Here is a 23,564-nt window from a genome sequence, read left to right as displayed (position 1 = left end):
AATTACATGCTAATGTAATAATCAGTGAAAATGGAATATTCACTAAATTATGCCACCCTCTGGGCCATTAGAGAGATACAAAATTATTCCAAAGTAATAAAATATATTCAAAGTATTTTTTATCATATGGAATCAAGTTAGAAATCAGTAATAAAAATCGATAGAAAAAGTCCAGCTGTTTGGAAATTAAGCAATGTCCTTCTAAATAATCCATAATTCAAAAATAAATCAATATGAAATTAGAAAATACATTTATGTGAGGAATAAGAAGGATGAAGAATGCCAAACTTGTGCTCTTGTGACTTATAAGGAAGTTTAGAGTAAAAAGCAATATATGAGAATTGAAGAAGGCTGAAAATCAATAGATTATATATCACAAGAGCTAGATCAAGGAGACTGAATCAAGCTCCAGAAGAGTAAAGAAAAATTAATGAGATTAAGGGCAGAAAAACACCAAAATAGAAAGCAGACAGGTAATCGGAAATACTAACAAATATTAGTAATTTGAAATAGTTAGTATGATTGAAACCCTCCTGGCAAGATTAATCAAGAATTAGAGATAACACAAAATGCTTAATCTAAAAGACATACTGCTATTTTAAAAATAAAATACCTAAAAAATAAAGACTTACAAAATAAGAAGAGCATATTACTAACACAACAATGAATTTGATGTTTCAAATAAAATGTTCATCTGATTAGTAAGAATCTTGTGCAAATGATGTAGTCACAAAGAGAAAAAAATTATACAGTTCATTTTTATAAACTTAAAAAAACATAAAAATAAAGTACATTTTTCAGAAGGAGTAGCATTTGGGGAGAAGAGGTTGGAGCTGGTCATAAGGAAGGGTTTTATTATGCCAGTCCTATTCTGCTTCTGTGTCTGAATCCTGTACTATTGTAGAGTAATAATATGGGCAATTTACTGAATATATATTATGCATCAATATAGTGTTATACTCTTTGGATTGAGACAGTATCCCTGACTTCATGGCTCTGTGAATCTACTAATAGTAACAAATATGCAAAAAAGGGTTTGCGAGAAGACATTTTTAAAAGTAAAAACATGTCCCATTTTTCCTGCTATTCATATGCTTGCTCAAAAGCTTGTTAATGATCAAGGTTCTAGAGTTCATTTCAATATCTGGCTAAACCAATTTCCTTTTTTGATCTATGACTATTTTTTTTAGTTATTATCAACTCTTTAGAATTATCTTCTATGGTTCTATAGAATAAATATAAATAAACAATACATAATAAATATAAACATAAGTACTTCTTGATAGAATCTGTGACAGAACTTTGTCAAGAAAAATGTTTACCTGTCCTTAGGGCATTCATCTCAAAGTACCAGGTAACACATAATCTTCAACATAGCTTGCCAGGAAATATATAGACCACTCTTTTTAGTGATGCATATTTCAACTTTCAGAAATAATGATGCCATATATGATATTTCATATTTCTCCATTTGATATCTCTAACATAATACCTTTTCTTTTTAGCCCAACACAGTATTGAAAACTGAACTATTTTGGGTTTCAAAAGAATATGGCAACGTTTATTGTATAAAAACTTCATGGTCTTAAAGAGATCTAACAAAATTTCTCATACAACTTTCCATGTTGCAAAAATGAGAAACAACTAATTTATGCCAATCCACAAATATTAAAGTAGAAACAAAAAAGCAATGCAGTGTGACCACAAATGCCTATGAATAATTGAGCCTGTGTCCTGAAATCCCAACAATAAAACAGATGAGGAAAATCTGATAATATTTTGGAAGATTCCAAATAAAATATTTGGAATATTACTACAATAATTTTTTGATCCAGTATGAAATTACCAAATATTCTCTAAAATTCTACATTTTTCCATCAAAGCAGAAAAGAGTTAAAATGAAAGAAGAAATTATAAAGATTCAATAATGTAAGTGACCTTAGTGAGGGTCTCAAATAGAAAAAGGACACATCATCAAAATATTCTCAAATAAGCCTCTAAAAAGATAAACAGAGAGACCTCAGGACCTGGCACAGAGCATATGAAATATGAATTTCAAATAGCTACTCACCCCTGTCCTCTGAATTGGAAGACCTGATTCCAGTCCTTCTATTTCAGCAAAACATAACAAAAAGAAAAGCAGAGTCTTAGAAAATATTCAGTAGTAAAAATAACAAAGAACTAAAATTTGATACCATTACCATTATTTACTGTACACATGCAGTGTTTCCTTCTTTTAGTTCAACATTACTGAGACTTTCAGTACCCATCACAGTTGCTTGTCCCCTTCTTAATTCAATCCTTTTCATTTTCTAATTCATTACACAAGAACATATTTCCCATATACATGTATATATAGTCATATTTATGACTCTGTTCAAAGTGACCAAAATAAAGCAAAATGGATCACTGATCGTAAAGGTACATACTGCCTTATAAGATAGGACACTAATGCCCTTTTCTGTGAGAAAGAAAAAAGCATGCTAACATTGACATTATGTTGTTACTCAGGGGTCACCAAATAGAGCCAGGCTCTGAGAGTCTTATTTGTCTTATTAGAGGGGCATTCATATGGACCTCAGATTGACATCTGGAATGAGTCCTTCAGCATCCTCAGACAGTTGTGCTCATCATTGATCCAGACAAGCACCCTCCCAACAAATAAGCATTTCCACAGCCAGGCTTATTTCCTTCAGGCTTATCTACTGCACTATGAATAAAGAACAGTACATGGTAGAGTAGACATCCTATTTAGTACCTGAATAATGGAATTCTTATATATCTAACTGGAAAAAAGTGACCTTGGATTGTTCTAATAAAATTAGATAAAATCCATTGGGAAAACACAGAAAAAACTTAATCAACTAAAAATTTGAAGAGTAATTAGTGTAGCAAAGTTATATGTAGTATAATTACAGTACAAATATAAGTAGAAGCATCTATGTTCTGAATGTTCCAGATATAGATTAAAAATATCAATGTTTAGCACACTTGTATTTAACTACAAGATTATTGTCATTCAATACAAAATAGTGAAAAAAGGAATTACAGCAATGACTCTCCAAAATTATTCAGGTTACTTTTTAAAAACATTTTAAAAAGGGAAGAAACAATAATGAGAATTCCTTGAACTATGTAGAGACATTCACAAGAAAAAATATATCTATCATAAAAATATTCTTCCTTGAGTCTCTGAACGATCTCACATTGACTACTGACATCACTAGTCATAAAACACATAAGAATTTTGAATGTACCAGAGTAGCTGCTCACTTTTCTTCCCTGAAAATAACTTGTTCACTTGAAAGAAGAGTAATTTGTTCTAGTTTTTGACCTGCAGCAAAATATCACAAAGAAAATAGATCAGATCATACAATGAATTAAATTAATTAAAAATAAAGCATAACATTGGTTCCATTTTAATTAATCATATAGGCTTTCCTTGCCAGAAACATCACAGTTGCTTCATCCATTGTCACCATTGCCATTTCATTTATCCACTTGTTTCCTCTCTGAGTTTTTTACTTTTTGCAAATTGCCTATAATCCTCTGTACTGAACTATGCAAATAAGTGACACAGCAGTTATCTCAAATGGAAAATTCTAAAGTTGTATTCCATCCAATAAAGACTTTATAAATATCTTATGATGTAAAAGTACCTCTGACTTAAAAATGCAAGACACATGGTAAGAGTATTGTGCTATTATTGAGGAGGTTAAAAATTAAGCCAGTTCTGAGAGTGTTGTCTTATTAGAAGGCCACTCAGCAGGATCTCAGTAACCTTGATACTTATGCTCATCCTTGATCCAGACAGGACAACTACCAACAAATAAGCATTCCTTACACACACTAATGCTCTTGACAATTTACCAGTTTCATCCAACTTGTAGTGGAAAATGGCACAGGTAGACATTTGACTTGATTTTAGTAACACTGGTTATAATGGCAACTCGGGAAGCTTCCCAGTATTCTTCTGTCTAGAATGATACATGAAGTGATATTGCACTGGGGCAATTTTCAATGCTGATATATTTATCCAGTATGATAGAAACAAAGAAAGAGTAGTTAACTGTGAACTTGGGTAATATCACTTAAAAGATTATTAAAGTATGCAAAGTATAAAATATGATACTCCTTTTATCCAATAGATCTGTACTCCCTAGCCACAGAATATATGTGTTCATATAGAAATCATAGGATAAAAAAAAACCCCACAAAACAACCAGGAAACAATTAACAAAGTGGCAATAAGTACATAACTATCAATAATTACTTTAATTGTAATAGACTGAATGTTCCATGCAAAACACATAGAATGGCACTGAGTAGATACAAAAAAAAGACCCATATATATGCTGCCTACAAAAGACTCATTTCACATCTAAAGATACACACAGACTGAAAATGAGGAATGAAAAAATGTATTCAATGCAAATGGAAACAAAAGAAATCTGGAGTAGCAATACTTGTATCAGGCAAAATAGACAATAAAACAAATACTGTAACAAGAAACAAAGAAGGACATTATATAATGATTAAGTGATCAATCTAGTAATAAGATATAACAATTGAAAATATCTATGCACACGACATAGGACCATCTAAATACATAAAGCATATATTAACGAACATAAAGAAAGAAACTGACAGTAACATAATAATAGTACAGGACTTTAACACCACACTTACCTCAATGGACAGATCAACCATACAGAAAATCAATAAGGAAACACTAAGCTTAAATGAAACATTATATCAGGTGGCCTTAATAGATATATGTAGAACATTCCATAAAAAAGCAACAGAATAAACATTATTTTCAAATGCACATGGAACATTCTGCAGGATAGATCACATGCTAGGCCACAAAACAAGTCTCAATAAATTTAAGAAAATTGAAATCAGATCAAGCATTTTTTGCAACCACAGTGATATGACACAAGAAATCAATTACAAGAAAAAAATAGCAAAAATTCAAAAACATGGAGTCTAAACAATATGCTACTAAATAGCCAAAGAGGTACTAAAAATATACCTGGAGACAAATGAAAACATAAAAACAATTTTCCAAAATCTTTGCAGCAAAAGCAGTTCTAAGAGGGAAGTTTATAGTAGGCTATACAAACTTACTTTAGAAAACCAACAAACAAATCTCAGAGAATAACCTTACACCTAAAGGAACTAGAAAAAGAGCAAACAAACCCAAAAGTTATTAAAAGAAATAACATAAGAGCAGAAATTAAAAAACATAGAGACTAAGAAACAATAGAAAATTCAATGAGACAAAGAATCATCAAGAAAGAAAGAGAGCAGACCCAAATAAATAAAATCAGTAATAAAAATGAAAAGTTACAATCAGCACCACAGAAATACAAAAGGTCATAGAGATTACTATGAACAACTATACACCAATAAAATGGAAAACCTAGAAGAAATGAATAAATTCCTAAAAACATACAATCTGCCAAGATTGAGTCAGGAAAAAATAGAAAGTATAAACACCCAATTACCAGTAATAAAATTGAATCATTAATGTTAAAACTCCTAACAAACAAAAGTCAAGGACTAGATGGCTTCACAGGTGAATTCTACTAAACATTTAAAGAATAGTTAATGCTCATCCTTCTCAAACTATTTCAAAAAATTGAAGAGGAAAGTACGTTTTCAAACCCATTCTACAAGGCCAGCATCACCTTGATACCAAAATCAGACAAAGACAATATAAAAAAAGGAAAATTACAGGTCAATATAACTGATGAACATAGATGTAAAAATTCCCAAAAATATATTAGCAAACTGATTTCAACAATACACCAAAAGGATCACACTTGACCATAATCAAGTAGGATTTATCCCAGGGATGCAAGGATGGTTCAATATTAACAAATCAATCAATGTGATACTCCTCATTATCAAATTGAGGAATAAAAATCATATGACCTTCTCAATAGATACAGAGAAAGCTTTTGACAAAATTCAACATCTATTTAATATAAAATACCAACAAATTAGGTATAGAGGGAACATAACATAATAAAGGCCATTTATGACAAACCCACAGCCAACATCTTATTCAATGGTGAAAAATTAAAATCATCATCTCTAAGATAAGGAGCAAGGCAGGGATGCCCGTTCTTCCCACTTTTATTTAGCATAGTATTGGAATATCTAGCCACAGCAATCAGACAAAAAAAAAAAAAGGAAATTAAATTGGGAAGAAGTAAATCTGTCACTGTTTGTAGATGACAGGATACTATATATAAAAAATCCTAGGGGGCTTCCCTGGTGGCGCAGTGGTTGGGAGTCCACCTGCCGATGCAGGGGATGCGGGTTCGTGCCCCGGTCCGGGAAGATCCCACATGTCACGGAGCGGCTGGGCCCATGAGCCATGGCCTCTGAGCCTGCACGTCTGGAGCCTGTGCTCTGCAATGGGAGAGACCACAACAGTGAGAGGCCCGCATACAGAAAAAAGAAGTCCTAAAGATTCCACCAAACAACTACTAGAACTCTTCTATGACTTCAATAAAGTTGAAGGATATAAAATTCACACACACAAATCTGTTGTATTTATATACACTGATAACAAGCTATCAGAAAGAGAAATTATGAAAACAGTCATTTACAATTGCATCAAAAAAATAACATACCCAGGCATAAATCTAACCATGGAAGTAAAAGATTTGTACTAAAAAATCTATAAGACATTGATGAAAAATCTTGAAGATGACATAAATAAATGGAAATATACTCCTTGCTTATAGATTGGAAGAATTAATATTTTTAAAATGACCATAGTACCCAAGCCAAACTTAGATTCAATTCAATCCCTATCAAAATACCAATGACATTTTTTACAGAACAAGAAGAAATAATTCTAAAATTTTATTTAAACCTTAAAAAAAGCCAAAACAATCTTTAGAAAAAGAACAAAGCTAGAAGTATCATGGTACCTAATTTCAAACTATAATACAAAGCTACAGTAATCAAAACAGTATGGTACTGGCACAAAAACAGACACAGAGGTCAACTGAACAAAATACAGAGCCCAGAAATAAGCCCATGCTTATATGATAAATTAATCTACAACAAAGGAAGAAAGAATATACAGTGGAGGAAAAGAGAGCTTCTTCAATAAATGTTTTTTGGAAAACCAGACAGTTACATGCAAAAGAATAAAAATGGACCACTTCCTCACATCATATACAAAAATAAAAAAATTAATTAAAGACTTAAATGTAAAAGCACAAACCATAAAAATCCTAGAAGAAAACCTAGACAGTACATTCTTTGACATCATTCTTAACAATGTTTTTTTGGATTTGTCTCAGGCAAGGTATAAAAAGCCAAAAAAAAAAAAAAAAAAGGGTGGGTGGGACTACATTAAACTAAAAGCTTTTGCATAGTGAAGAAAACTATCAACACAATCAAAAGGCAGCCTAATAAATAGTAAAAGATATTTTCAAATGATATATCTGATAAGAAGTTAATATCAAAAGTATGTAACAAACTCATACAACTGAACATCAAAAAAACGAAACCACCCAATTAAAAAACGAGCAGAGGACCTGAACAGCCATTTTTCCGAAGAAGATATACAGATGGACAACAGATACATAAAAAGATGCTCAACATTACTAAACATCAGGGAAATGCAATTTAAAAACATGAGATACCACCTCACACCTATCAGAATGACATTAAATAATCAAAACGACAACAAATAAGCATTGGTGAGTATGTGGTGAAAAATGAACTCTTGGGACTTCCCTGGTGGCACAGTGGTTAAGAATCTGCCTGCCAATACAGGCGACATGGGTTTGAGACCTGGTCCGGGACGATCCTACATGCAGTGGAGCAGCTAAGTCCGTGCACCACAACTACTGAGCCTGTGCTCTAGAGCCCATGAGCCACAACTACTGAGCCTGTGTGCCACAACTACCGAAGCCCACACACCTAGAGCTTGTGCTCTGCAACAAGAGAAGACAATTCAATGAGAAGCCTGCACACTGCAGTGAAGAGTAGCCCATGCTCACCGTAACTAGAGAAAGCCTGTGCCCAGCAATAAAAACCTAATGCAGCCAAAAAATAAAGAAATTTATTTTTAAAAATCATTGAAAAAAATAAAGAAAAGTGAACCCTCATGCACTGTTGGTGGGATTGCAAATTGGGGCAGCCACTATGGAAAACAGTATGGAGGTTCCTCAAGATATTTAAAATACAACTGTTATATAATCCAGCAATTTAACTTCTGAGTATTTACATAAAGAAAAAAAAAACCTCTAATTCAAAAAAATATAGATGTAGTCCAATATTTATTGCAGCATTATTTATATAGCCAAGATGTGGAAACAGTATAAGTGTCCATTGATAGGTGAATGAATAAAAACAATATGGTATATGTATGCAATGGAATATTATTCATCCATAAAAAGAATGAAATCTTGACATTTATGAAAACATGGATGGACCTATAGGGCATTATGCTAAGTGAATTAAGTCAAATAGATAAAGACAAATACCATATGATCTCAATTATCTTTGGACTCAATTAACAATACAAACAAAAAACCAAAATAAAAACAGACTCACAGATACAGAGAAAAAAATGGGTGGTTTCCAGAGGGATGATGGGTGGGGGATGGGCAAAATAGGTGACGGGAATTAAGAGGTATAAATTTTCAATTATAAACTAAATAAACCACTGGAATGTAGTATATAGCATAAGGAATATGGTCAATAACATTGTAATAAATTTATATGAGGACAAATTGTTACTAGATTTATTGTGATTATTTCATAATGTATGTAATAAATGTCAAATGACTGTTAGTACACCCGATACTAATATAATATTATACATCAATTGTATTTCAATAAAAAATAAAATATATTAAAAGCTACAGTGACATCATTTTATGTAAGGGACTTGAGCATCCCAGGATTCTATTATCCTCATGGGTCCTGGAAAAAATCCCCTGTGAACACCAAGGGGCAACTGTACTTACTGCTCTGAAGCTAGCATGGTTGCTGAATGCTTATTCAAAAAATATCTTCATAGGAGTGGAATGGCTATTCAAGGGCTGAGCTGCCCAGTTCAGTCTTTCAGATGTCTCATGTGGTGAGAGCTGAACTGACCTGAGGGAGCCAGCAGCCTGGATGCAAGGCTGATGGTGGAGTAGAAGGACCTGATCTCACCTACTCTCATGAAAACACCAAAATCACAACAAACTGCTGAACAACCATTGACAAAAAAACCTGGAACCTAGAGAAAGGATATTCTACTTCTGAAGAGGAAGCCACAACAAGATGGTAGGACAGGCACATTCATGATACAATCAAATCCCATAGCCACCAAGTGGGTGACCCACAAACTGGAAAATAATTATACTGAAGAGGTTCTCCCACAAGAGTGAGAGTTCTGAGCCCCATGTCAGGCTCCCTAGTCTGGGGTCTGGCATTGGGTGGAGGAGCCCCCACAGCATTTGGCTTTGGAGACCAGTGGGGCTCGATTGCAGGAATTCCACAAGTTTTGGGGAAACAGAAACTACACTCTTGGAGGGTGCACATAAACTCTTGTGTACACCAGGACCAGGGGAAAAAGGAGTGACTTCAGAGGAGCCTGGGCCAGACCTACCTGCTGGACTTGTAGGGTCTCCTGAGGAGGCCTGAGGTGACTGTGGCTCACTAAGGTGACAAGGACACTGGTGGTGGAGGTACTGGGGAGTACTCATTGGCATGAGCTGTTCTAGAGACCATTTAGATATCAAGATGTGACCCCACCCAAGAGCCCTTAGGCTCCAGTGCTAGGATGCCTCAGGCCAAACAACCAACAGGGCCAGAACACAACTCCACCCATTAGCAGATAAGCTACTTAGAGTCTTTCTGAGGCCACAGCCACCACTAAACACATACCTTGTCATGGCCCTGTCCACCAGAGAGACAAAACCCAGCTTCACCCATCAGAGGGCAGGCACCAGTCCCTCTAACCAGGTAGCCTGAACAAGCCTCATCCACAAGGGGGCAGACACCAGAAGCAAGAGGAACTACAATCTTGCAGCCTGCTGATTAGTTAGACAAAATAAGATGGCAGAGGAATATGTTCCAGATGAAGGAACAAGATAAAACTCCAGAGGAACAACTAAGTGAAGGGGAGATAGGAAATGTACCTGAAAAAGGATTCAGACTAATGATAATAAAGATGATCCAAGATATCAGAAAAAGAATAGAGGCATGGACTGAGAAGATACAAGAAATGTTTAATGAAGAGCTAGAACATATAAAGAAAAAATAGAGATGAACAATAAAATAATTGAAATGAAAAATACACCAGAAGGAATCAATAGCAGAATAAGTGAGGCAGAAGAACAGATAAATGAGCTGGAAGACAGAAAGGTGGAAATCACTTCTGCAGAACAGAATAAAGAAAAAAGAGCAAAAAGAAATAAGGACAGTTTAAGAGGTCTCTGGGACAACATTAAATGCACCAACATTCACATTATATGGGTCCCAGAAGGAGAAGAGAGAGAGAAAGGGCCTGAGAAAATACTTGAAGAGAAAATAGCTGAAAATTTCCCTAACAAGGGAAAGAAAACAATCACCCAATTCCAGCAAATGCAGAGAGTCCCAGGCAGGATAAACCCAAGGAGGAACATGTGGAGACACATATTAATCAAACTGAAAAAAAATAAACACAAAGAGAAGATATTAAAAGTAACAAGGGAAAAACAACAAATAACATATAAGGGAATTCCCATAAGGTTATTAGCTGACATTTTAGCAGAAACTCTGCAGGCCAGAAGGGAGTGGCATGATATATTTCAAGTGATAAAAGGGAAAAACCTACAACAAATAATACTCTACCATCAAGGCCCTCATTCAGATTCAACAGAGAAATCAAAAGATTTACAGACAAGCAAATGCCAAGAGAATTCAGCACCAGCAAACCAGCTTTACAACAAATGCTAAAGGAAGTTCTCTAGGTGGAAAAGAAAAGGTCACAACTAGAAACAAAATAATTACAAATGGGAAAGCTCACTGGTAAAGGCAAAGAAAAAGTAAAGGTAGGAAATCATCCACATACAAATATGATATCAAAATGAGCAATTATGAGGAGTGTACAAATGCAGGATATTGAAAATGTGTTGAAAATTAAAAGACCAGCAACTTAAAACAATCTTTTGTATATATAGACTGCTATATCAAAACCTCGTGGTAATGACAAACCAAAAAACTACAATAGATACACACACTAAAGAAAAAGGAATACAAATACAACATTAAATGTAGCCATCAAAAAGAAGAGAAAGGAACAAAAGAGGAAGAGAAGAAAAAAACCCTACAAAAACAAATCCAAAACAATAAACAAAATGGCATCATGAACAAACATATCAGTAATTGTCTTAAATGTAAATGGATTAAATGTTCCAACCAAAAGACACAAACTGGCTGAATGGACACAAGAACAAAACCTGTATATATGCTGTCTACAAGAAACCCACTTCAGATCTAGGAACACATACAGACTGAAAGTGAGGGAATGGAAAAAGTTATTGCATGCAAACGGAAATTAAAAGAAAGATGCCATAGCAATACTCATATCAGATAAAATAGACTTAAAGACTGTTACAAGAGACAAAGAAGGACACTATATAATGACCAAGGGATCAATCCAAGAAGAATATATAACATTTGTAAATATATATGCACCCAACATAGGAGCACCTCAATATATAAGACAAATGCTAACAGCCATAAAAAGAGAAATTGACAGTAACACAATAATAGTGGGGGACTTTAACATCCCCCCTTACATCAATGGACAGACCATCCAGACAGAAAAGCATTAAGGAAACATAGGCATTAAGTGACACATTATACACTTAATTGATATTTATAGAGCATTCCATCCAAGCATAAAACACATTCTTTTCAAGTGCACATGGAACATTCTCCAGGATAGATAATATCTTGGGCCAAAATTTGAGCCTCAGTAAATTTAAGAAAATTGAAATCATATCAAGTATCTTTTCCACCCACAATGCTATGAGATTAGAGATCAAGTACAAGAAAAAAAACTGTAAAAAACACAAATATGTGGAGGCTAAAAAAATGCTACTAAACAACCAATGGATCACTGAAGAAATCAAAGAGGAAATCAAAAAATACTTAGAGGCAAACAAAAAAGAAAACACCATGATCCAAAACTTATGGGACACGGGAAAAGCATTTCTAACAGAGAAGTTTATAGCAATACGATCTAACCTCAGGAAACAAGAAAAATCCCAAATGAATTATGTAACCTTACACCTAAAGCAACTAGAGAAAAAATAACAAACAAAACTCAGAGTTAGTAGATGGAAAGAAATCATAAAGATCAAGGCAGAAATAATTGAAATAGAGCCAAGGAAACAGTAGCAAAGATCAATGAAACTAAAATCTGGTTCTTTGAGAAGATAAACAAAATTGATAAACCTTTAGCCAGACTCATTAAGAAAAAGGGGGAGATGATTCAAATCAATAAAATTAGGAAGGAGAAAGGAGAAGTTACACCTGACACTACAGAAATACAGAGGATCATAAGAGACTACTACAAGCAAATATACACCAATAAAATGGAGAACCTAGAAGAAATAGACAAATTCTTCGAAAGGTACAACCTTCCAAGACTGAATCAGGAAGAAATAGAAAATATTAAAAGACCAATAACAAGTACTGAAATTGAAACTGTGATGAAAAATCTTCCAACAAACAAAAATCCAGGACCGGATAGTTTCACAGGCGAATTCTATCAAACTTTTACAGAAGAGTTAACATCTATCCTTTTGAAACTCTTCCAAAAACTTGCAGAGGAAGGAACACTCCCAAGCTCATTCTACGAGGCCACCATCACCCTGATACAAAAGCCAGACAAGGATACCACAAAAAAGGAAAATTATAGGCCAAATCACCAAGGAACATAGATGCAAAAATCCTCAACAAAAATACTAGCAAACCAAATCCAACAATACATAATAAAGGATCATACACCATGATCAAATGGGATGTTTCCAAGGCATTCAAGAATTTTTCAATATCCACAAATCCACAGCTTTCAAAAGAAAGCTGGAGTAGCAATACTCATATCAGACAAAATAGACTTTAAAATAAAGACTGTTACAAGAGACAAAGAAGGACACTACATAATGATCAAGGGATCAATCCATCAATCAGTGTGATGCACCACATTAACAAATTGAAGGAAAAAAAATATGATCATCTCAATAGAAGCAAAAATATAATTTGACAAAGTTCAACACTCATTTATGATAATAACTCTCCAGAAAGTGGGCAGAGAGGGAACCTACCTCAACATAATAAAGGCCATATATGACAAACCCATAGCTAACATCATACTTAATGGTGAAAAGCTGAAAACATTTCCTGTAAGATCAGTAACAAGACAAGGATGTCCACTCTCACCAATTTTATTCAACATAGTTTTGGAAGTCATAGCCATGGCAATCAGAGAAGAAAAAGAAATAATTGAAAAGAAGAAGTAAATCTGTCACTGCTTACAGATGCATGACACTATACATAGAAAATCCTAAAGATGCTAGCAGAAAACTACTAGTGCTCATCAATGAATTCAGTAAAGTTGCAGGATACAAAATTAACACACTGAAATCTGTTGCATTTCTATACACTAGCAAGGAATGATGAGAAATTAAGGAAGCAATCCCCTTTACCACTGCATCAAAAAGAATAAAATACCTAGGAATAAACCTATCTAAGGAGGCAAAAGGCCTGTATTCAGAAAAATATATGATGCTGATAAAAGAAATCGAAGATGACACATACAGGTGGTAAGATATACCATGTTCTTGGATTGGAAGAATCAATATTGTCAAAATGACTATACTACCCAAGGTAATTTACAGATTCAATGTAATCCTTATCAAATTACCCATGACATTTTTTCCAGATCTAGAACAAAAAAATCTTAAAATTTGTATGGAAACATAAAAGACTCAAATATCCAAAGCAATATTGAAAAAGAAAAAAGGAGCTGGAGGAATCAGCCTCCCTGACTTCAGACTATACTACAAGGCTACAGTAATCAAAACAGTTTGGTACTGGCACAAAGACAGACTTATAAATCAATGGAACAGGATAGAAAGCCCAGAAATAAACCCGTACACCTATGGTCAACTTATGTATGCCAAAGTAAGCAAGACTATACAATGGAGAAAAACCTCTTCAATAAGTGGTGCCATACAGTTACATGTAAAAGAGTGAAATCAGAACATTCTCTAACACCATACACAAAAATAAACTCAAAATGGATTAAACACCTAAATGTATGACAAGATATTATAAAACTCTTAGAGGGAAATATAGGCAGAACATTCTTTGACATAAATTGCAGCAATATCTTTTGGGACCCATCACCTAGAGTAATGAAAATAAAAATAAACAACTAAGACCTAATTAAGCATAAATGCTTTTTCACAGCAAGGGAAACCATAAACAAAATGAAAAGACCATCCACAGAATGGGAGAAAATATTTGCGAATGATGCAACTGACAAGGGCTTAGTTTCCAAAATATACAAACAGCTCAGGCAGCTCAATATAAAAAAACAAACAACACAATAACACAAATGGGCTGAAGATGTAAATAGACATTTCTCCAAAGAAGACATACAGATGGCCAAAAAGCACGTGAAAAAATGCTCAACATTGCTAATTATTACAGAAATACAAATTAAAACTACAGAGAAGTATCACTTCACACCAGTTAGAAAAGCCTTCATGAAAATGTCTATTAACAATAAATGCTAGAGAGGGTGTGGAGAAACAGGAATCCTCCTACACTGTTGGTAGGAATATAAATTGGTATGGCCACTATGGAGACTAGTATGGAAGTTCCTTAAAAATTAAAAGTAGAGGTACCATATGATCCAACAATCCCACTACTGAGCATATATCCAGAGAATATATATCCATAATCTGGAAAGATACATACACCCCAATGTTCATTGCAGCACTATTTACAATACCCAAGACATGGAAACAACCTAAATGTCCATTGACAGATGAATGGATAAAGAAGATGTGATATATATATATATATATATATATATATATATATATATATATATATATATATATATATATATATACACACACACACACACACAATAGAATATTACTCAGCCATAAAAAAGTATGAAATAATGCCACTTGCAGCAATATGGATGAACCTAGAGATTAGCATACTGAGTAAAGTAAGTCAGACAGAGAAAATTATCACATGTTATCACTTATATATGGAATCTAAAACATTATAAAAATGAACTTATTTACAAAACAGAAACAGGTTCACAGACTTAGAAAACAAACTTATGGTTACCAAAGGGGAAATGTGGGGGGAGGGATAAATTAGGAGTTTGGGATTAACAGATATACTCACTACTATATATAAAATAGATAATCAACAAGACCTACTGTATAACACAGGGAACACTACTCAATACTCTGTAATAATCTGTATGGGAAAAAATGTGAAAAATAATAGATATAAGTATATGTATAACTAAATCACTCTGCTGTACACCTGAAACTAACACAACATGGTAAATCAACAATACTTCAATATGAAATAAAATTTTAAAAATAAAATAAAAGCTACAATAATTTAAAAAGTATGTTACCAGCATAAAGACAAATATATAGATCAATTGAATAGAATAGTGAGCCCATAAATAAACCCACAGATATATATTCAACAGACCTTCAACAAGGGAACTAAGAATACACAATGGAAAAATCGTCTCTTCAACCAGGGGTGTTGGGAAAACTCCATCACCACACGCAAAAGCATGAAACTGGACCCCTAACTTATACCACCCACAAATGTTAACACAAAATGTATTAAAGACTTAAACATAAGACCTGAAACCATAAAATTCCTAGAAGAAAACATGGGTAAAATGGTTCTTGATGTTGGTTTTGGCCATAAATTTTTGATATGATACTAAAAGTGCAGGCAACAAAAGTAAAACTAAACAAGTAGGACTACATCAAATTGAAAAGCTTCTGCACAGCAAAGGAAACAACTAGTAAATTGAAAAGACAACCTACAGAATGGGAGAAAATATTTTCAAACCATGTATGTGATAAATGATGAATACACAAATACATAAGGAACTTGTACAACTCAATAGCAATCATCATCATTCAATTAAAAATGGGCAAAAGACCTGAATATATATGTTTCCAATGAAGCAAATGCAAAAGAAGCTCAATATAATTAATCATTAGGGAAATACAAATCAAAACTACAATGAGTTATCACCATTATGAAAAACAGTATGGAGTTTTCTCAACAAATTTAAAGTAGAAGATTATATGATCCAGGAAACTGACTCCTGGGTATATAGCCAAAGGAAATGAAATCAGTATCTCAAAGAGATATCTGCACTTCCATGTTCTTTGTAGCATTATTTACAACAGGCAAGATATGGAAACAATATCCATTCATAGATGAATTGAAAAAGAAAATGTATACATATATAAAATAATGAAATATTATGCATAGAAAATAAGAAAATTCTGTGATTTGTTATTACATGGATGAACGTGGAGGGCAGTATGTGAAATGAAAATACCCAGACAGAGATACAAAAATACAGTATGGTATCACTTATATGTAGAATCTTTTAAAAGGCCAATTTTATAGACACAGAGAATAGAATACCAGTGGATAGAGGAGAAGGGGAATTAGGAAGATTAGATCAAAGGGTACAAACTTTTAGTTACTAGATTAGTAACTAATCTAATCTAGTATATAGATTTAATATACAGCATGGTGAATATAGTTAAGAATACAGTATTGCATACTTGAAATTTGGGGGAAGATTTTAAGCATTTTCAACACACACACACACACACGTGAATTAACTGTGGGGTGGGGGATGGAGGTGTTAATTGTCTGGATCTTGGTATTTATATTATGATGTAGAGTGTATCAAACCATCATGTTGTACACCTGAAATATATTCAATTATATTTGTCAATTATTCCTCAATAACTCTGGGGAAAAAGAAAAGCTCTTATTGATTTGAACTATAAAACTACCCACAGATATAATCATTTTGTCCTGAAAATTCTTACCAGATATATGTATCCTTAAGCCCTGGTGTCAGAGTAAACTGGAGACTGGAACATTTATTACAACATTCCTGGGTAGCTACCAGGTACTTCAGGAGATTGAGATTTCATTTTTTCATTATTATTCGATTTGAAAATAACAGTAGTCAAGGATGAGAACTATATCTCTCATGTATGTATTGTTCATGTGGACTATTCTATAATTTCTACACAAAGAATATTTTTCTTACTCTAAAAAGTCCAAAATACTTCTGTTGTAGACTAGAGATATATCAATCACAGACATAAACAAATAGATATTTGACAAGTCCTTGGACTTGCATATCTTCAAGGATGCAATATCAAGAACAACAATAATTAATCACATCAGGTACTTCCTTTCTAAGGAAAGAAGTAAAGCAATGTAAAAGTCAGAAACATTAAAAGAGATGTCAGTTTGCATATATTTTATCCAAGATCACATATCATAGGCAAAGCATATATATGAATCTCAAACTTGAGGCCTCAATTGCCTGGGTCTCTTAATTGTGAGTAGTTTGCCAGTGATTAAAACATATCACAACACTATAACCACCCTGGAAATATACAATAAGAATGAATATGTCTAAGCATTTTTAGGTTATAATAAATATCACTATAGAATAACAAAACTTCTCAAGTTTCAATTAAAGCAAATTCAGAAGAAAAACAAAAAAATTCTCATAAGAATCTTGGAAAGTAGGCCAGTCTTTTATGAGAAGAAAACCCATTATAATATTTATGTTTCCCAATTGAATAAAACTATCAGAGAGCCCTGCTTTTCACTTGTCCAATGTTTTATTTGGAACTTTACAGCCACCACGTTGTACATTGGTGCTGTCACTCACATAACATCATAGACTGGGATATCACCTATTAACCAGACATGCAGAAAGAAAAAATGAGAACAAAAAGCACCATGAATTAGTATCAAAATTCCAAAGAATTTAAAACTGAAGAGTACTAAAATCAGACTGAAACATTTGGAAACTTCCTGCTAATTAGGATCAGATATTAAGAGTTTATTCAAGAAATAACTAATTTTTATCATAAACACAAAACATGACTATTCACAAATATAAATAAAACAGTTCCAGAAAAGTCTTACCCAGAATGGAAAGCTTTAATTTTGGTGTACAAGTGACCAGATTGAATGCAGGAAGATCTGATGGTAAAAGTAGAGTCAAAAACAATGTCCAAAAAGTCATCTTACTAAATAGTCTTTAACTAAAAGAAAAATAATGGAGAGTATTAAATGATTAGACATAAAATTTTTATAGGTAAATGACTTATGTTTGACATTCCTTCATATCTAAAGAGAAATATACATTAAATGCACAAAAAGAATCATTAATTATGCAATAGTTGGTTCATTCAACATAGGATGATTAAAGAATGAAGAAATTCATACTGGTTCTTCATTGTCTCTTAAAACAATGGGTAGCAGATGAGACATTGAGGTTGTATTCTTGTCAATAAACACACAGACAATGTGGCTGTGAAGTCACGTGGATTTATACTCTAGGAAGCAAATATCTGGAGACTGGCCCATGGGCTTACCATCAGTCAAACTGGCAAAAACATGCAAGGGAACTTTCAGGCCTGAAAAGAGAGCCATCAACTTTTAGTTTTGGGACCCCGTCATGGCCAGACAATGAACAACAAAAAACAGAAAGGCAACTACTCCCCCACTAGGACCACATCTTGGGCCACCACTCTAACTCCTGCCTCAAAATGGTCTAAAGTTTGAGATGATACAATGGCACCAAAGAGCTGTAACAGATTTTCCAGAACTGTGGGAGTGGGAGGCAATATAAGAGGGCAGTGTCCACAGAGAAAAAGATTCCACATGAAATGCAATGGGCCCCACTGAAAGTAGGAAAACAAAGAGAAGGGCCCATCAAAAGCAACTGGCATTAATTAGAGCCCACTATCCCTGAAAATGTCCTGGCAAAGCCCTACATAATATCAGGGGTCACATTTCAGCTCAAGTAATAGCCAGCAGTGTCTACAAACGAAGATCGGTGGACTGGTTCATGAATGTATCTGAATGAGTCCAGACTGGGACTAGATCACACCATATAATAGATTCTTGGGAGACCACAAAGCACACACCACAAGTGACTGTCCCCTCAATAGATCTGCATTCTATGCCTCCAAATGTGCAGAAACATGTGGGGATGTAGTTCAGGGTGCCAGGGAAGGAAACATTGACTCCATGTGCAATCTGACCAGAATTCAAGTCTAACAAAAGGCTATTCAGAGCCTGAGATCCTAGAATGTAGAAAAGACACCAGAGAAGGAATCCCATCTTTATGAGGATTGCGGTTCCCAAAATAACTCCCACCTCCAGATGTTTTAAGATGGGCCTCCCTCATAGTCCAAAGTCCTCTGAAGCCTGTGTCAAGGACCAAAGAGAGTCTCTCAACTCGAAACATTCAGGTCATGGAAAAACCTTGCCAGAAGGTATAAGAGAAAAACACAAATAAAAAGAAAGAGATAAGGAAAAGCCACGCCTGTGGCATCTGGGTGGGGCGGTGGAACTAGGGATCAGGAAAAAAAGCCAAAGACAAGACCACGTCTTGGCCATGTGGCAGCCCCTAAACATGGTAGAGTCTCAAGGGCTTTCCTTCCTCCATACCCACAGCCCAGGGCTCTGTAAGGGACAGGGGTATCCCCAACCTCCTGCCCATGGATGACCACCTCCATTGGACCTCAGTGTAATCCTATTGAGCATGATGTTTAGGTCATTCTCTGTCTTCAGGACCATATGAGTTCTCATCATAGAGCCAACCGAGGCACTCCCCACACATTGGGGCACTGGCACCCGAGTAGCCTTACCTCAGATGTTTCTGGAAATGAGGGTGCCCAAAAGGAAGTTGGTATCTGTCTCTTCCAGGTGCTGGATCAAGGCTGACATTGATTGACCCACGGGAAGCAGGCCAAACAAGGAACTGAATTCCTCTGGGGAGTTGTCTAGCTAGAGAGGAGTAGGACAGCAGTGAGAACTCCTACTCCATCACTTTAGGAATTGGGGGTCATGCATTATACACCTTCATGGATCAAATGATGCTACAAGACACACCAACATTTATACATTCAGGAACACAAAGAGTGACAAAATGCACTTATACACATTACATAAACAAGTAGCTGAAATGCATATCTAAAACCTAAGTATCTACCTACATACCTACCAAAGCAAACACCTACCTCTCTACTCCTTACCTCCCTAAATCCTTACTTTTGTCCCTCCCTCCCACTCTCCATACATTATTACAAACATGAAGGAACCAGTGGACGAGTGGATCAGTGCATGAATGTATATATGAATAATATGTCAAGATATGTAGAAATGACGAATCCCTAAAAAACTTCCAAGAGAAGGCAGAGCATCATTGGCTCTCCTTCTAAAGCGAGAGACTCTCAGCCAGCAAAGTTCTAAGGATGAGTCTTGGGGAACAGAGGTGTTCCTCTGGGCTTGATCCTGGTCTGTGCAAGCACGGCTGATGGCATATTGGGCTTGGCCACTTGCCCACCAACACTCAAAAAACGAGGACATGAGTCCCAAAATTGCATGATCAAGGAAGCAGATATATGGAGATGGGCAAATGGGCTCAGCACCAGTGAAACTGGCAAAGCCCTGAATGGGAATGTTTAGGCTGGGACAAGAACCTTGACTATTGGTGCAGCGTCTCCATCCATGGCATGCCCAAGGCCTACAAACAACAGCACTGCAATTACTCCGTTCTAAGCCCATAACATGGGGCCATGCCTCTACTTCAAGCATACAGGGGCTCATGATGGAGATGATACCAGGGCTCCTAAGGGCTCTCAACAGCTTTACTAGAAATGGACAGTCAGGAGTTTCTACTTTGGTGGGTGCTCTCTTCAAAGGCATTGACTCCCACAGAGGAAGAGCTCCCCAGGAGGATCACTGGATGGGAGTGGGAGGCAAAACCCATCAGAGGGCCCATCAGGAGCAATTGGCCTCACTGAGACACCACCATCCCTAAAAGTGACCTGGCCAAGTCCCATTAAAGCTCAGGGGCTGCCCTTCAGCTTCTCAAAAGCAAGCAGTGTCTACCTGCCAAGGGCAAGTGGATGGGTTCTTGAATGCCTCTCACCACCTCCTGGCCTGGGGCATGATTCTTCCCTACCAATGGTTCTTTGGAGATGGCAAAGCACACATAACAGTGACTGTCCCCTCAGTAGATCAGTGTGCTCTGCCTTGAAGTGGGCACGAACCAGTGTGGATGTTCCCCAGGGGCCCAGGGAAGGAAATGTTGTCTCCATGTGCAGTCTGACTATGTCATTAGATGTGGTGACATAGCAGAAATCAGCTGACTGAGTCCTTAGATGTGGTGCCATAGCAGAAATCCCCCATTTGCGAGGATTGAGGATCCAGAAAGGACTTCCCCCTCTTGACGCCTTTGACGTGGGCCTCCCCCATAACCCAAAGTCCATTGAGGCCTCTGTCAAAAATCAAAGACAGCCACTCCCTCAAACCATTCTGGCCATGACGAGACCCTTGCCAGAACATCTGACTGAAAGACACAATTTGAAGAGAAAGAGCTAAAGAAAGGCACCACCTAGGACCTCCGGGCAGGCAGTGGAACCAGGGATCAGGAAAGAAAGCTGAAGACAGGATCACGTCTTTGCCACGTGGAAGCCTCTAAACATGGTAGAGTCCCAAGGGCTCTCCTCCAGGGATAGGTGGCCTCTACACCCACACTCCAGGGTTCTGGAAGGGACAGGAGAATCCCTAAACTCTGGCCCCTGGATGGCCACCTCCTTTGGGCCTCAGTGTAATCCTATTGTGCATGATTGTTAGGTCATAATGTCTCTTCAGGACAATATGAGTTCTCACCATTGACCCAACCGAGGCACTCCCCACTCATCTGTGCCCTGGAACATGAGTAGGCTTACCTCACATGCTTTCTGGAAATGAGGATGCCCAAAAGGAACTGAGTTTCTGTTTCTTACAGGTGGTGGACAAAGGCTGACATCACTTGCTCCATGGGCAGTGGACCAAACTCAGATCTTCCTTCCCATGGGGACTTTGGCTAGAGAGGAGCAGGACAGCTGTGTCAACTCCAAGTCCATACCATTGGCATTAGGGGGTCATGCGTGCACATGTACATGCATCGAATGATGCTATGAGACATACCAACAGATGTCTTGTACATCTAGGAACACTTCCACGAACACAAAGTGTGCCCAAATGTACTTGTATGCATTAACATAAACACCTACCTGAAATGCGTACCTAACACTCATCTACCTACCTATCTGCCTACTTACCTACCAACCCATGTACCTACATTTCTAGCTCTCCACCTCTCTACCTCTTTGCCTTTCTCTCTCCCTCCCTCCCTCCCTCCATACAAACATAAAGGAACCAGTGACAAGTGGATCTGTGTATGAATAGTTACATAACTAATGTGACAGGGAAGGAAGAATTGACAAATCACTAAAGACTCCCAGGTGAAGGCAGAGCATCGTTGGCTCTCCTCCCATCAGAAGGCCTGGGGTAAGGGCTTCTTGGCCAGTAAAACTCTATGGATGTGTCTTGCAGAATGGAGATGTTCCTCTGGGCTTGATCCTGGTCTGTGCAATCATGGGGTGGTCGATTGGACACTGGGCTTGACCACTTGCCCACCAACACACAGAAAATGGGGCCAGGAAATCCCACAGAATGGGTGCTGGAAGAATCAGATATGTGGAGACGGGCCCATGGGCTCAGCAGCAGTCCACCTGGCAAAACCCTTCATGGAACGTTCAGGCCAGGGACAAGAGCCATCGTCTGTTGGTTCAGTGTCCATTCTTGTGGCCCATGGAAGGCCCCCAAACAACAGCAATGTAAGTACTCCCTCCTCAGCCCATGCCATGGAGCCACCCCTCTTCTTTGGTAAACAGGCCCTCAAGATGGAGATGATCTCAGGGCTAGGAGGGTTCTCAACAGCATTACTAGGAATGCACACTCAGAAGGGGTTTCTCCTCTTGAGAGTGCTCTCTTTGAAGGCAGGGGCTCCCAGGGAGGAAGAACTCCCCAGGAGACTCATTGACCACTAGTGAGTGAAGCAAAATCCATCAGAGGTCTCATCAGGAAGAACTGGCCTCACCGAGACCCCACCATACCTGAAAGTAACCTGGCCAACTCCCATTAAAGCTCAGGGGCTGCCCTTTAGCTTTCTCAATAGCCAGCACCATCTACCTACCAAGCCCCAGTGGAAGTGTTCTTGCCTGCCTCTCAACTTCTCCTGTCCTGGGGCACGATTCTTCCCTACTGATGGTTCTTTGGAGATGGCAAAGCACACACCACAAGTGACTGTCCCTTCAGTATGTCAGTGTGCTCTGCCTTCTGGTGCACACAGACCTGTGTGGATGTTCCCC

General features: G+C 36.6%; 3 non-coding genes across 3 annotated transcripts; all 3 read right to left on the bottom strand.

Moving 5' to 3' along the window:
• Nucleotides 1-2,573: 2,573 nt before the first annotated feature.
• LOC117311505 (small nucleolar RNA SNORD109A) lies at nucleotides 2,574-2,640 on the bottom strand. Its single transcript, XR_004525700.1, has one exon. It is a non-coding gene; the product is annotated as a small nucleolar RNA SNORD109A (small nucleolar RNA).
• Nucleotides 2,641-19,878: 17,238 nt separating this feature from the next.
• On the bottom strand, nucleotides 19,879-19,959 carry LOC117311314 (small nucleolar RNA SNORD115). The gene has a single exon (XR_004525528.1). It is a non-coding gene; the product is annotated as a small nucleolar RNA SNORD115 (small nucleolar RNA).
• Nucleotides 19,960-21,966: 2,007 nt separating this feature from the next.
• LOC117311311 (small nucleolar RNA SNORD115) lies at nucleotides 21,967-22,047 on the bottom strand. Its single transcript, XR_004525525.1, has one exon. It is a non-coding gene; the product is annotated as a small nucleolar RNA SNORD115 (small nucleolar RNA).
• Between the last annotated feature and the right edge of the window lie 1,517 nt (nucleotides 22,048-23,564).

Source organism: Tursiops truncatus, chromosome 2 (assembly GCF_011762595.2).
Source record: "Tursiops truncatus isolate mTurTru1 chromosome 2, mTurTru1.mat.Y, whole genome shotgun sequence".
In the NCBI taxonomy this organism is placed as follows: Eukaryota; Metazoa; Chordata; class Mammalia; order Artiodactyla; family Delphinidae; genus Tursiops; species Tursiops truncatus.
The sequence above is the reverse complement of the archived record's forward strand: the minus strand, read 5'-3'. Positions and strand labels throughout refer to the sequence as shown.